This window comes from Uloborus diversus, unplaced genomic scaffold, assembly GCF_026930045.1.
Source record: "Uloborus diversus isolate 005 unplaced genomic scaffold, Udiv.v.3.1 scaffold_14, whole genome shotgun sequence".
Lineage (NCBI taxonomy): Eukaryota > Metazoa > Arthropoda > Arachnida > Araneae > Uloboridae > Uloborus > Uloborus diversus.
Genome location: NW_026558098.1, coordinates 1,460,029 through 1,474,079, shown reverse-complemented (window position 1 = coordinate 1,474,079; position 14,051 = coordinate 1,460,029). Strand labels below are relative to the sequence as shown.

The 14,051-nt window shown below is 33.5% G+C and overlaps 1 long non-coding RNA gene across 1 annotated transcript; it reads left to right on the top strand.

Moving 5' to 3' along the window:
- The first annotated feature begins 2,045 nt into the window (after positions 1 to 2,045).
- On the top strand, positions 2,046 to 13,031 carry LOC129232790 (uncharacterized). The gene is made up of 3 exons (XR_008581395.1): positions 2,046 to 2,149; positions 5,931 to 6,065; positions 12,901 to 13,031. It is a non-coding gene; the product is annotated as an uncharacterized LOC129232790 (long non-coding RNA).
- The last annotated feature ends 1,020 nt before the right edge of the window (positions 13,032 to 14,051 follow it).

The window sequence follows — 14,051 nt, the reverse complement described above, 5'->3', positions numbered from 1 at the left end:
TCATTTAAAATTTTTAATCTTTTATTTTAGAGTTTATGTTTAAAAAAGATAATAATCACCTTTTAATACTACCTAAAAATTTTTTGCAAAATGCGCAATTACTAGGGGATTTACCCTGCCTTCGGATAAATACCCAAAAAAATATTTACCTTCCCACCCTACAGGGGAGCAAATGCAAATGAGCAAGGCAACAGAAAAGAAAATTTTGCTTTTTTTTTTTGTTTATTAATGTGAAAACTGTTTCTATATTTTCCATGATATCACTTAAATATCAATAAAATAAATAACACCATAGTTTCTTAATAACTTCTCAAGTTTATTCTTCCAAACATCCCTCATGCTTCCTTTTTTTTCATTTTGGATATGACTAACCTAGATTGTGATTTTGAAATCCCGAAGTTCATAATGAATTGCTTATACTTCTCCAATTATGACATTGAAAAGAAAGGTTCTTTGGTTCACGATATGCTTCTTTCATGATTTCATCAAGTCTTCCAATAAAAAATATTATAAACTGTGTAATACATATGTATATATCAGTTTTACCAATTATTTCATATTTAGATTTATAAAAAAAAAATTCTCATTCGCTTTTTTGCATTTTTTATTAAATACCCAGTTTTTGGGTATTTACCCATGCCTTGGGTAAATACCCAAAAAATATTTACCTACCCGCTGGGTATTTACCCGATCCACATCACTAGTTGTTGGTAAAACATCCCTCCTAAAAATGAAATGAATGTCCTCCTAACACTAGATTATGTGATGAATGTTGATGCCACATCACTTATCCTTACCTTTATTTTAAACCCATTAAGTAATGGATTTCGACCATGATCGCGTTCAGTCAAAATTACTGCGAAAAATATTTGAAAATCACCCAAACTGGCTATTAGTCATGGATTTTGAGTTATAAAATATACTTGACAAATTTTCGTATCTGGCGTAAGATTTATGCATTTTAGACTTCAATTTTTAAGTGTTTCGAAATCCAATTTCATCTGCTCCTGCAAAATTTCCAAATTTTTGTTTACAATGTGATTCTACTGGTTGGAAATTGAATATTTTATGATCAGAATATTTTTTTAACCCTTTCTATATTTTAAAATTGAAGACTCGTGCCTTCCTCATTTTGCTACTCGAAAATTTCGATCCAGTTGACATCCTGATTGGTTCGATCCCCTAGTAAAAATGATCGCCGATTCATCAGTATTTATCAAAAATTTATGAAAAATGTCAAAAAAAATTTCGAAACAGTTGATGAAAGACATTTGGGATGGCAGTGAGGTATGAAAATTATTGAACAGTCATTGTTGCACTGTTTTTTAGTCATAATAGTAGCTTAATTTGAATTTTTAGGAACGTATGGTGCCAAGTGTAGCTCAGCTAGTGCAATTTAATTTTGACAAAACATGGCGTTTGTGGAGAATGTATGTTTTTTCTGAAAACATTTCATCCTGTGAGTCATGGATTTGAAAAGTCTTAAATGTAGCAGAGAAGTGGCAACTCATAAATTTTCCTATTGGGTCACCCCTAATGACCCACTAATTCCCAAAACAATGATTGGTAACTAAACATAAAATATTCTTTTGGAGTGGTATTGAGATAGAGGGGCATAGAGTGGTACTTGCATTAGCAATATTGCTAACCCTAGTATACTATTTTATGCAATTGCCTGTAAGAGCGCCTCAAGGATGGATCCAGAAATTTTTCAACGGTGGGACGATTTATTTTTATTTTTTACTTTTCGTTATGTATACTAATTTTAAAATATTGATAACAAGTGTTATGGACTTTCATTCCGAATAGGGTCATAAACCCCAACATCAATGAAACTCGTCTAAATTTGTGTTTTTTGAACTTCATTTTCCAAAAATTTCCTGATCTCGACCTCCAATTCCAGGTGCGGCCGGAATGCGGGACGAAGAAGCGCAGGCACGTGGACTTCCTGGAAGAGCTGGGCCGGAAGAACTGTCCCCGGATCGTGTCCCGAATCCTGGAGGAGCTCTCCGCGGAAGACCTGAGGAGCGCCAGCTGCGTGGGGAGGGGGTGGAGGGACGCCATCGCCGGGGATCGGGACGCCAATTGGCGCCGGAAGAAGAGCGTCCTGGAGGCCAAGAGGAAGAGGATCCTGGCTCTGTCTGAAAAAGTAAGTGCTTTTCGATTCAAAATTCGATTTTTTTGCTTCCATCCAGGGTTGGCTTTCTGCCGGCAGAAACTAGTTTTTGCCATGCCAGTGGCAGAAACTGGTTATAACCGGTAAAAACCGGCCGAAACTGGCAAAAACTTAAAAGTGTCTTTAATAACTTTAACTTTACTTAACTTTTAAAGTAATTACTAAATGATGTTCGTTTAAAAAAACTGATCAAACTTCATTTCATCATTGAAAAAAAATAAAATACTATGCTAGTGCCCTTGATTTAGTTCAAAAAGGGAACTTTTCAATTGCAGATGCTCGTAATATTTGCATTAATCTAACAAAGGACAAAAATCAGATGGGTTCTTGGGCAAGAGGAGTGACATACAGAACTAAAAACAAGAAATTACTGATTGTAATTTGCTCGCTTTATATGCTTCATCTAAATTGCTTGTGATTGAAATTATCACATGCTTCAAGAAGAAAGTCAAAATTTTACTTGCCAATATTAACCTAGATTTTGTATGTGCCTAATGTCACAGCTTTACAAAACAAATTGGCCCCATTTCTCGATATTTTTCCAGTCAAATTTTTACCGTTTCCCAGTTATTAGATGGTGGACCAGTTTGAAAAAATATACAACAGATGAAAGTTTCACGAATATTGCTTGTTCTTTGATGCATTGCCTGCTTGCTCTTCTGTCCCTAGTCCTAAGTTCCTCATTTGTGCACATTAAATTGAGAAAACTGTTTGGATTTTTGAAACCACCTTTTCTAAGAAGCAACTGCAGGGTCCAAACAAATTAATTATTTTTTCCGTGTATTTTCTACTATGTGTCAATAATTAATTTTTTGTCATTTTGTGAGTTTTTGCCAGTTTCTGCCGCAAATGTGGCAGAAACTGGTTTTTGCCATGCCGGTTTCTACCAGTGGTTTTAACCGCCTTGGCAGAAACTTGCCAACCCTGCTTCCATCTCCTGATTTCCCGTTTTTGCAGATTTTTCATTCAATCATCAAAAAGTTTCACTTTCTTCTCAACAGATGGTGCCTTTTTCTAGTCATCTACCAATGTCAGGGAATAAGAATTTTTCCAATTAATGCATGTTAAACAAAGCACGTTCTTAGCCGAAAATTGCAGCAGATTTCAATCCTTTTGCATCTTGAAAATATTTCAACTATTTTGAGAGTTTGAAATTATTTTAACATGTGCTACTTTATACCTACTTATTTTATATTTTATTTTCATTATATATAGATTTTTTTTTCGGAGTTTAGAAATTAAATTTTTGTAGCTACTTTTTTTGGTAGAGACTGGGGAATGTACAAAACTTTTCGCAAATTCACCCATTATTATTTATTTTTTCCTTTGCTGTATATTTTTCTTGCTGCTACCAATTAGTTTACATCTGCGAAAAATCCCCGTTTCACTTTGAATTTAGTATCCATGTTATTTAAAAGCATAATTTAATAATTCTGTTCTGAAGATATGTCGCTGTTGAATCACCTATATACTTCTAGTGGAACCTCTTGTTTTTTTTTTCTTCAAAGGTTGTCAAGTATGCTTACCGGTGCCAGTCCATAAAATTCTTTAAATATAGTGGAAAGATTATGAGTGGGGTGAAAAAACTTTGAGTTTCCTGTCAAATTAATGAAGTTCAAGTTAGATTCGTAAAGATTTTAAGACTGAAAGTATTGAAATCCAGATGAACTTAACCCCCTTTTAAGAAAATTTTGTTTTCTTAAAAAGACGTGGAATTTTGTTGTCTAAAATGCATTCTTAGATTTCAAAAAAAAAAGAAAAAAAATTCTGAACAGAAATAAATTTTTTTTTTTTTTGAGTATAACAGTTTTAATTCCATCATTCATCAACAACTTATGGATTATGTTGATATTCAAGTCGAAAATTTACTTTTAAAAAGGGCACTTACAATGTCCAGAGGGGTGCTCAACCACTGCCCTGCATTATGGGACCATGCCCAGGGTGGTGTCCTTGCGAGTTTACACTATCTGTCTAGGGCAGGGAAGGAAAAAAACGTGTTTATATACTCAAAAATGAATTTGCACAGAATTCATTCTTCCCGAGAAAGTCCCAAGGAAATCTTAAAAAGTCTTAAATTGAAAAAAAAAATCCGTCATTTTTTTTCAGACAAAGTTTTAAGAACCCTGCTTTCTGGCATAAGTTCCGTTTTTCTCATGAGTGACAGTTGCGTCGAAAGAGAACAAGAGGGAAAGGATCTTGGATCTGTTTGAAAAAATGAGCACCCATGGCCTTGAGATTATTTCGCTTTATTAGTTTTCAAGTCCCTAAGAGTGCGTTTCTTCAAAATCTGATCCCTTTTTAGCCTACTTTCCCAGTAAAAGTCAGAAAAAGAAGAAAAAAGCATGAAAGAAGGCTTAATGCATCTTAAAAATATCGCGAAAAAAAATCAAAAATAAGTAAATAAATATTGAAAAATTAAAAATTGGAAAGTAGGGTATTGAGATGGGGGGGGGGGGAATGTCTGTCTGTCTGTCCCCCCTAATAACTTTTGAATGAGTTGTCCGATTCAAACAAACTTTTTTTTGTTCGAAAGATCTCGGCGAGGACACCTGATTCCCATATTTCACTTTTTGATTTGAACTATTTTTTGTTCAATTTTGAACAGTTCAAAAAAAATTAACATTAGCGCCTACGGGGAAATTAGAGGCAATTCCGAACTGTGAGGCGAATTTCATTCAAACAAACTTTGTAGGAAAAAGCGTTTGATGTAAAACTTCTATATAAAATATCTTTTTGATTTGAACAATTTTCCGTCCAATTTTGAACAGCTCAAATCCTTTAACATTAGCGCCTACGGGGAAACTGAAAGTCAATGTAGATTCCGTACTTGAAGGCGGATTTACTTCAAACAAATTTTGTTGGAAATAGCTCTTGACTCCAGACTCCGACTCTGACTCCTGTGCCCGACAATTAATCGGACTCCAACTCTGACTTCGTAGCTTTGGCAAACATTTATACACGGAGGACAAATGACTGACTCCGATTCTTGGATATTCAACTCCGACTCTTTTATCCCGAAATGAGATTGGCTCCGACTCCGCTGCTGTGGTTTTAACTGTGAAATAATTATTGTTGATATGACTTGTTTTTATTTTCACGCTAAAGTTTCAATTTAGGTATTCAGTTTTCGGCGAATAAACTTGAAGTCATTTATGTTAAAGATATGCTCAGAAGATTTTATTTTTTTTTTTTTGACAATGAAAATTATTTCTTTGAGTTGACATTTTATTATTTTTATTTATTTTGGTAAGTGCATTAATTAATCTAAAAAATTATTTTTGGCAACAGGGGAAAAAGAAACAATTTTTTTTTTTGATATGATGTATTTATTTTAATGAATTTATTATTATTATTTTTTCGTTTTGAAAGCTGTTAAAGATTTTTTTTTTAATGGAAAGAAGTGTATTAGCTGCTTCGTTTAAAAGATGATGCTTTTTTATTCGTTCATTTTTTTTTAAAAGAAAAGTAAGGAATATTTTATTGCTAGAAATCAGCTTAAAGTATTTTAAAAATATGTTTGAAACAATTTGCAATTTTAGCTATTTTTGAGAGTATTGATCAGGTACTAGAAAGTAGTATGGTTATACGGGAAAGTAGGCTCGTTTAGTTCTAGACAGAGCTTCTTGTTCTTTCAAAATTTCAGTATCATTTATAATTTTTCCACGTCTGTTTGACTTTAAAATAAAAAGAAATTGATCATTTTTGATTGCATTTACTCTGATGCGATGGCATAACTGAGGTTTCTCTGTTCCAGGAAAACAAGCTGGGGCAGCACCAGGTGGATGAAAGGGAGCACAAGACTGCCTTCTGCGACATCACCAACCAGCCCCATAAGAAAAAACAGCCTCTATACACACAGGCAGACACCAGGTTCAATTCCTACCTCCAGGTAAGCCAACACATATCACCACATGACCGGGAAACGGGGTCGTTTGCAAATAATAATGATTAATCTGCCATTGGAAGGATTCTCCCCTGATCTTCAGCCACTGACATTTCTGATAAACATACACGTTTTGGAAACATGCCCACTAAGGTGGTTCAGAAATACATGTAAAAAATTTCTCCTCAATAGCAGCATACCCCTCACTATTTTTAGACTTACGGATAACAATATACTGGAAGAATTTTAGCTTCCTATTTCAACTGAAGGTGGGTGCTCAACCCCTCCACCAAACTTCATCAGTATGGCATACTTGCCAACTCTACTGTTTTTACCGGGAGACTCCCGTTTTTTGCTTCCATTTCCCGTTTTTTACGATTTTCTTCCGTGCTTTTGCCGAAAATTGCAGCAGATTTCAATCCTTTTGCATCTTGAAAATATTTCAATGATTTTGAAAGTTTGAGATAATTTTAACATATGCTACCCTATACCTACTTATTTTATAGTTTATTTTCATTTTAAATTGATTTTTTTTCCGGATTTTAGTAATTGAAAGTTTTGTAGCTACTTTTTTTGGTAGAGACTGGGAAATGTACAAAACTTTAAGCAAATTCACTCCTTATTATTTAATTTTTCCTTTGCAGTATATTCTTGGTGGTACCAATTAGCTTACATCTGCAAAAAATCCCCATTTCACTTTAAGTTTTGTATTCATGTTATTTAAAAGCATAATATAATTATTCTATTGTGAAGATATGTCGCTGGTGAATCACCTGTTTTGTTTTCTTCGAAGGTTGGCAAGTATGGTATGGAGAGGGGGTTAAAAAATACATTAAACTAAAAAAACAATTGCTACATATTATAATATACATGAGTAATATGTATATACATTGCAATAAAATAATTATTTACAAAAAAACAGCTGGGGAAATGAAATGTTTCTGAATGTGTGACATTTTCTATGCTACGGATAATGTTAAATGAAGGGGTCCTTGAGCACCCTCTTAAAATTAGAGTAAGAAGCTGAAACTTTTACAACATAACACTATTTATTAGTTTGTCTAAAAAAAAGGAGTGTCCTGGATTCTAGCTGAAAAAAGGTTTTTTGAACCACCCTAATGCCTACATGAAACGTATACAAGGGCGGATCCAGAAAATGTTCAAGGGGGGGGGGGGCAATTTTTACGCTTTGAAATTTCAATTTCTAAAAATTTTCGGGGAGCTGTAATCGCTTTCCTTTACGCCATCAAAAGTGTCCTATAGTTGTGTTTCTTTCGAAATACTCGTTCTGTTTCTTCTGAAAAATATCCAGGGTAAGCCCTTGAGCCTATCTCTCAATATCATCTAAGGTCTAAATTGAGGTTTTGGAACTTCAGTTTTGAAAACAATCCTGTAGAAAGTTTCGGTTCGGTCTCCCAGAGTAATTAGAGATGGGCTGCGATCGCGTTTTCAAGATTTCAGTTCCGGAAGAATTCCGGCGAAGATCTCCCTTTTCTATTAGCACCATCGAAGATTATGTAAAACTGAAGTTTTTAGAACTTTAATGTTAAAATTATAACCCGAAGAAAGTTCCTCAATATCGCTCAAAGAGGGGGCCATCGCCCCTCCCTTGCATCCGTCCTTGAACGTATACATCCTTGAAATCTGCAATCCTTTTGCAGATTTCAAGGTCAGTGTTTCGACTATTTTCAATTTCAGAAAGTAGTTTAACTATGCTGCCTTAAATTGGCATCAATTCCAGTTTATTTTAGTAAGTTATTCATTTGTTAACTTTATTTGACATGGGGATGAACCAGCAACTAAACAATGTTCGAGAAAAGCAAATGTGATTCCATTTTGATGAAAGGGCCTGTTTGCTTTTTTTTGTGAGAAAGTAAACAAAAGATGTGTGGTAAAACAGAAATGTTCAAGTGAAGTTTTCGGGATTTCGGACCACTCTTTGCCTTGTCACTAAAAATTGCATGCTAGTGTTTGACAGCGGATTGTATGTAATTTGGCAATCTGCCAAGTAAAGACGATTCCATCTGAATGAATGTAGCAGGGGAGAAGGGAAAACAACGATCGGGTTTTGATGCATGCGTTTTATGATGTCACTAGTGCCTTATTCATTTATTGCATTCTCTAAAATAAAATAAGGGAAATCAAAAATAGTTACCCTGGAAACAACAAAAAGAAAATAAAATGTTTTCATTTCGTTCAGAAATGTATAAGCAAAAGGGTAAGCTCAAAACTTTGTTGTGAATAAATAAATCAATTATTTTTTGCCGTGAGAATAAAATCGAATGTATTTCAGATTTCAGAATGTTGCTGCAAGCAAATTTTCATTTTTACAAAACCAAGGCTAAATAATAGAGAGGCAAAAGTGCCCATCTGTAACGAACCAACTAACACCCCTATTAAGTAATAGATACGTCCATTTCCGCCTATAAACTGGATATTAGCCTTTCCATGTAATCGATGGTCAGACAATAAGACTGTCTGAATTGTTGTTGTGAATAAATAAATCAATCAATTTTTGCTGTGAGAATATGGATTGAATATACTTCAGATTCGAAAAATGCTGCTGTGAGCAAATTTTCATTTTTATTAAACTAAGGCTAAATAATAGAGAGGCAAAAGTGTGCATCTGTAACAAACCAACTAGCACCCCTATAAACTAATAGCTACGTCCATTTCCGCCTATAAACTGGATATCAGCCTTTCCATGTAATCGATGGTCAGACAGTACCTGTTAACTCCACAAAACCATCAACTTAAGGTTGAGACCATAGACTAATAATAAGAGTAGACCGAGCTTTCTCATTCTTGCTGATAAAGAAAATTGGTTCATAGATGTATCATGTGACTAGTGGAAGTGCTTGGCGAAGACTTTGGCAGCATGGTTGCTAGATGGCAGCATTATCTACAGTTTGGCACTCGACATGTATTTTAAGACAATGTGTTTTCATTAAAAAAAACTTCCAGGTGCAGAGATTGAACTGTTTTTCTTTTAGTTATGCATTATTTTGACATTAGTAATAGTTTTTGATCAGTTTTAGGTAACTTTTATTTCATTTGGAGCTGTCAGCGTTGGCGTGAACGAAATGGCGTAAACGTTTTGCGTTAACGCAAAAATGTACTCATCGGTATCTTAAATTGAAACTGTATGTAAAAATCTTACTGTTTGCCGATTCTATTTCGGCGCTCGCATCTTTAATTGCTTAGAGAGTTATTGAAATGGACTAAAGAAAATGCACAATACTATCTAAACGAAAAACTCACTATATTAACAAAATATTTACAACTTAGAATAATAAATTTACAAATTGGACAATATAAAAGATAATGCTTCCGCGTTCCATCAATTCTATTTATTTTATTTCTCGTTGATCGTCTGCTACGATGAACGCCCGCTGTTGCTAGGATATCCACCAGTCACATGGTTTGGTTTATGAGCAGCAAAAGGGATGCCATAGCTCGGTCTACTCTTATTATTAGTCTATGGTTGAGACAGATTCCATTTTTGAGCAATTAGATATTGCTTATTAGCCTCACTCGACCAAAGTGGATGTTGCTCCGATTTGTCGGATTGCCATTCCGACGAGAAGAAGCACTCTCATAGACGCATGTTCGTCTCTACAGTCACACATCGCTTGTGTTCATTCGAGTCGAAATTTGAGCAAATGTTACTTTTAAAAAAAGTGTAAAATGACGTTTTTTTTCTGGAAAAACATCAACATAGATGAACTTAAAAGGTTAAACCTCATCAGAACTCAAAAGTTCCAGAGACCGATTTGAGTCATATAAAATTGATAGGAAATAAAAAAAAATGCCGTTGTATGCTGAAAATAATCTTTTTGATAAGTGAATATCAGGCATGAAATCTTGATCCTTTTTACTGTGTCCTAATCACACTTTCGTTTTTATGGATATGCATAGCTGCCAAGTGCTCCGTTTTTCCCGGAGTTTCTCCGATTTTTATTGCGTACTCCGAAAATCCGATTTTTTCCAAAAAAACCCCGTTTTTTTGACTTTGCTTGTACACTTTTCGATTTTTGAGGAAAAAGGAGAGATTTCCCTATCCTCGAAGGCAGGAATTGTGCGCAAACTCAACAAAAGAGAAGACAATTTGATGCTTTGGAAGCTTAGTGTCAGGATAAACACTGAGGGGGAGCGCCGATTGGAGATCGTCGTTTTTTCATCGAGCATTTCAGCTACGTGTAAAACGTAGCCGCCATGTTTGGTCATTCACAAGATGGAAGTTAGCAAACGATACTTAAGCGGCTTCGTTTTCAAAGACAAAGCAGAATTGGGTGTTGCTTTTAACTGAAAACTAATGAAAATAAGCAAAATGTGCTGCAAAATGTTTTTTTTTTTTTTTTTTTTGGTTATTTTAAATAATTTTATTGAGAAATATGAAAACAGTTATACCATTTAAAATTTCATTTTATCCTTATTGCTTTGGACACGAATGTGCTAAAAATTCGCAATTAAATTGTAGTTTCATGAGGATTTTTTATTTTTGAATTATTTTCATGCTATAAATTCAAAATTTTATATCTGAATTTTTGACTTAGTCGCCATATTTGGTCATTTGCGAGATTTTAGTACACAATACTCTTAAGTGGCCAAGTTTTCAAAATCGGAATTAGATGTTTATTGCAATGCAAACTATTGAAAATAATGCAAAATGGGCTGTTTCCCCCCCCCCCCCCCCGGAAAATTCAAAATTTTTTTCTTGAAAAATGCAAAATTTTTTCTTCAGAATATTATTTTATCCTCATTGGTTTAGACTAATGTGCTAAAAACTCGCTATTTCGTCTAAATTTTAGTTTTTTATGGGTCATTAATTATTTATATAATTGTTTTTCATGCTATAAATTCAAAATTTTATATCTGAATTTTTGACTTAGTCGCCATATTTGGTCATTTGCGAGATTTTAGTACACAAGACTCTTAAGTGGCCAAGTTTTCATAATTGGAATTAGTTGTTTAGTGGAATGCAAACTATTGAAAATAATGCAAAATAGGCTTTTTTTTTTTTTTTCAAAAAATTTTAAAATTTTTTCTTGAAAAATGCAAAATTTTTTCTTCAGAATCTTATTCTATCCTCATTGGTTTAGACTCTAATGTGCTAAAAACTCGCTATTTCGTCTAAATTTTGAGTTTTTTTAAGGCTCATTAATTATTTATTATTACTTTTAATGCAACAAACTCAAAAATCTATTGTCTTGACTTTTTCGCGTTGTTGCCATGTTTTGTCATGTGCAACATGAAGTAGACAAGACTATTAATAGCCTAAGTTCCCGAAAACAGAATTAGTTGTTTGTCTCAATACAAACTATTAAAAATAACAGAAGGCAAAAAGTTATGTTTTTTTTTTTTAAATAATTTTCTTGAAGGGGAAATTTTATCTTTTTTTAATTTTTTTTTTAAATTTTTTTTTTAAGGAAGTTGTAAAAACTCCCTCCCCCTCTGCAGTTTGTATTTCAAAACTTAATGACATTGGTGGCCACAAAGTTTGGAGTCGAGTGCCACTGGCCACTTTCAAAATTTCAGAGTCTTGACCTTTACTATGAAGTTGCTTTACTTCCAAGTATAAGAAATAATTGTTTTTTTTAATCTTCAATATGTTCTTATGCATGTAGGATATGTATAAAAGCATTTTTAAAAAGGATTGCAGTTTTATTAAATCAAACAGTAATCATGTTTTTTTTAAACTTTTCAATATGTATCTATGTAATGTTGCTTTTTTAATGTAAAATAATTTTGTTTTAAACTTGGTTGTAGTTTTGTTGAAAATCTAACATGAAAATTTAGAAAAGCATTTTATAAGTGCTTAGAATTTATGGAAACATATGGTACAGAAGGAAGGTTTTGCGCAGGCCACGATTTCATGCTCCTATTTTAGCCCTCAGTGCTCCTATTTTAGCCCTCAGTGCTCCTATTTTTTCCCTTAAGTGCTCCTATTTTTTGTATCTTGAGGTTGGCAGCTATGGATATGCCTCGTGTTACCTATTCAGAAAATCGCCAGTCGTAATAGGAGGGGTGCAAATCTCTCCTCAATTCCCATTCCATTTGTAGGAACAAGAAACCGAAAAAGTAAGAGTTTTATTGCCATTCGTGATTTAAAAAACATACAGTAGATCCTCTCAATTAAGGGACACTAAAGGGGAAATTAAATAGAGGTGTCTGTTTTTTAGAGGTAAATGAATTCATGCGTGCTGTGTAAACTTTCACTATATTGTGTATAATTTCACTATAAATGCACTCTAATTACATTTAAGAATAATTGTGGAAATGTTTCATATGTCTGTCATATATTATAAACTAAATAAAATTCAGAATTATTTATTCAAACTGAAAAAAAAATTATTAAAATTGTATCAAATTTTGTAGTATCAAAGTTTTGTAACAAATTTTCATAAATTACAATTTTGAATTACTGTTTAACATGGATTTGTTTGAAAACATGTAATCCAATACAAAGCTTGTCATGGGCGGCACACTATCTATCAGGGCTTAGCCTACTTGAAAAAAATTATGAGAGGGAAAAGCATGAATCTTAAGCCTCAACAAGAATATTAGAATACTTTAATTTACCTATTAATGTCAAGACAAACTTTTGCCAGTTAATTTGACAAAAAGGGAACCTTGAATTCCTGTAAATTTCATACTTCTGATGCATTTATACATAATTTTCTTGTAATTTTTCTCTGACGGTCCCTTAATGAGAGGTAAATGCATGGAGGTCCCTATTCAAAGGGACTGGGACCGGAAAAAGTCCCTTACAAGAGGTACTTCTGTAATTTGAATTTAGGATGTCAAAAATTAAAATTTTAATTCATTTCTTCTACCACAGGGAGCAGAAACTCTAGCCAAGGGAGAAGTCCTGAGCAAGTGTCCCCGGTGCAGATTCGCATCCAAACTAAGAAACGGAAATTACGTTTGCACGGGTTGCAGTTACACATTCTGTGCCAAATGCAGGGGCCCAGCCAACAACAACCACGACTGTGGAAACTCCCAAGTACCAAGCATCGTGATTGGTAGCAAAAGGAGCAAGAGAAATCTCAAGCGGTTGTGAATGTGATGATGTGGTTTTTTAATCTGTGTATATACAGTGATTTTATCTTTTACAATGAATGTGTCTATTTTTATGCAATAAAGTGTTGAAGTTTAAGCTTTCGGTTTTCCTTCGATTCGTGTTCCTGTAGAGATGCGAAGTTTTTGGACATTGAGGTGGTCAGAATTTTTTTTTTCTTTTTGGAAAAAATAATGTTTTATGAATTAAAATATAGATTACTAATGATAGTTTAAAGTTCAAAATTCATTTTGTATGTCCATTGTCTGCGGTGAAGAACAAATTAAAAAAAAGTTTAAATTGCGAAAGTATTTAAATTAATCAATATTTTCTAATAACTTCTCGGAAAATTTAAAAAAACCCAAAAGTGGGTTAAATAATGGGGTTTTTTAAATGGATTTTCTCAAAAAAAAAAAAAACCCCATTGGGTCCAACTCGGCCAACCCTGCTGAATTATGTAATCGGGCACAAAATAATACTGCTATCAGGGTTCATACTCTATTCGGATGAAAAAATTCCATGACTATTTCATGACTTCATAAAAAAATTTCATGACCTTGTTACATGAAGAGAATAGTACTATTTAACTTCAAACTGGAAATTTTTTGGAAATGAGCATTAGCGAAACTTCTACGTGAATGCTTCTACCTCATCGAAGCACTTACTTGTGATTGAAAAAATATCAGTGTACACCTAAAAACTAAACTATTCTTATTTGTCTTCATCATATAACTTTTAGTAAAGTTAGTAAAACTACAGTGAATGAAATATAACGGTGCTTAAATGTTAATAATCTTCATAAACAGGTAGAATGATAATGAATAGGACAAAGTTGAATGAGTCATTACTAAGTTTCAATACATTTGCTTCAAAAATTGTCTTTTAGCATCAGCAGTGCATTGGTTCATTAAAGAAAAGCCATTTTTTAGTAA